This window comes from Suricata suricatta, chromosome 3, assembly GCF_006229205.1.
Source record: "Suricata suricatta isolate VVHF042 chromosome 3, meerkat_22Aug2017_6uvM2_HiC, whole genome shotgun sequence".
Taxonomy (NCBI): Eukaryota; Metazoa; Chordata; class Mammalia; order Carnivora; family Herpestidae; genus Suricata; species Suricata suricatta.
Window position 1 is genome coordinate 57106331 of NC_043702.1, and position 2094 is coordinate 57108424.

Consider the following 2094-nt stretch of genomic DNA (forward strand, 5'->3'; position numbering starts at 1 on the left):
GTACCACAGAACACCAACCCTGAGCAAGCAGTGTGTGCTATTTGCTACATTACCAATAGAATTAACTTTTTAGTTAACTGATTCCATTTTTATTCTATGCTTCTTATTGATCAAACAGGGACATAAAGAAAAAATAAAGGACATAAAGTTTTTAGAACTGATACATTTTTAAAAGAAAGAGAATGAGGGGCTAAGTGCCGGTGTCACAGTGCCACCCCATCAGTGGGAGATGGCAGAGGTGAAGGAGGCACTGAAGCCACTTCAGAGACAGAAAGGAGTACAGGGAATCACGGTGGTGAGGACAGAAGGCCTTCCCATCAAGAGCACCACGGACAATCCCACCACCACTCAGCATGCCAACCTCATGCACAACCTCATCTAAAGGCCCAGAGCACCATGCATGAAACTGACTCCCAGAACGATCTCAACTTCCTTTGAATTTGCTCCAAGGAAAATAAAATTATGGTTACCCTAGATAAAGACAATGTCCTGATTGTGATTCAGAAGCCAACTGAGTCCACTCTCCTGGCTTCCTGCATTCCTTAATTTAATAGCCCTCAAGAATAACAACATTAATCATGTCAACCAGGTGGAAATCACCTTTAGAGCCTAGTTGGACCAATCCAGTGACCAAAGTCATCAAAGTCATCCCTCTGCTGGCCAATCACCCTGAGTTCCTGGGAGGGCCTTCTTTCCTTTCTTCCAGATTTTGGAGCAAGAGCTCTGAGCAGCACACATCCTGCTTCCTTCTGACCTTCAGTTCAATTTGTCACCCTTGGAAAAGGCTAGGGTTTTTTTTGACTAAAAACAACTGAAATGCTAAAAAAGAGAGAGAGAGAATGAGAAAGAAAGAAACAAAGAAAGAGAAGGAAGGAAAATGGGGAGGAAGGAGGAGGTGATGGAGGAAAGGAAGAAAATGTGTGGCAATCCTTCTGTGCCCCAAGATAAAGATCTTGGTGTTGGGGCACCTGGGTGGTTCAGTCAGTTGAGCATCCGGCTTCAGCTCAGGTCACGATCTTGTGGTTCATGAGTTCAAGCCCCGTGTCGAGATCTGTGCTGACAGGTAGCTCAGAGCCTGGAGCCTGTCTTTGGCTTCTGTGTCTCCCTCTCAATCCGACCCTCCCCTGCTCATGTTGTGAGTGTGTGTCTCTCTCTCAAAAATAAATAAAACATTAAAAAAAAAAAGATCATGGTGTTGTCTAAGTCCAGGCTCAGAGTATGGTTTTTTGCTAAAATCCTAGCCTATTGTCCTGACCAGGAATGTAAACTTGTGGTCCTCAGGATAAAACTCTGAACTTGTCTCCAGTATCTACGGAAGTTCCCAGGACAGCATCCAAAGACAAAAAACAAAACAACTGAAGTTTTCGCATGGCCCTGAAGCAAGGAGAAGAAGCTGTCAGCTGCTCTCCACGCCCTACCACCCGCCAAGTGTGAGCCCCCTCCTTGGTTAGGAACACTCAATTAAGAGTGAAAATCTTTTTCAAAACAGTCTGTCCACATTAGACTTTGCACAATTTTACTAGCTTTGCCATCAGTCAAAGTATCTATTCCGTCTAAAATAATAATAGTATCTATCATATATTGAGCACTTATCATGTGCTAGGTCATGTTCCAAGCACTTTTCGTCTATTAACTTATTTAATCCTCACAAGAACCCCCTTGGTAAGTTACCAAATATTAGTCTCATCTTGCAGATGAAGAAATTGAGGCAGACGAGGTTAAGAGAGTTACTGAGGTCATGTGACCAGGATCAACTACAGGCATTCTGGCTGCAGTGTCTGTTTTCTTAATCCTGATACTGTGTAATATTAAAAGCTTTTTGTGGGAATTAAGCCTCCTTATTTTCACTTAACTTCTTCCTTGTTAAACCACATGAATGAAGTCTGGAATCAGAATCAGGTAAAAAGGAATATATAATATAGATCTACGTATATATGCATATATACATTGAAACAGAGTAGTTCAAAGAAATTCAAGTCTGAGAAAGCTTTGGAAGCGTATTTGTTCATTTTAGAAGATTTTCAGCAAAAATGCCAGTGCTTTTAATCTCTACTCCCATTATGTTTAAAATAAAAAGCTTTTATTAGAGCAAGT

The 2094-nt window shown here is 41.6% G+C and overlaps 1 pseudogene; it reads left to right on the top strand.

Annotated features, from left to right (window-relative positions):
- Positions 1-229: 229 nt before the first annotated feature.
- On the top strand, positions 230-546 carry LOC115287004 (annotated as a pseudogene).
- Positions 547-2094: the final 1548 nt, after the last annotated feature.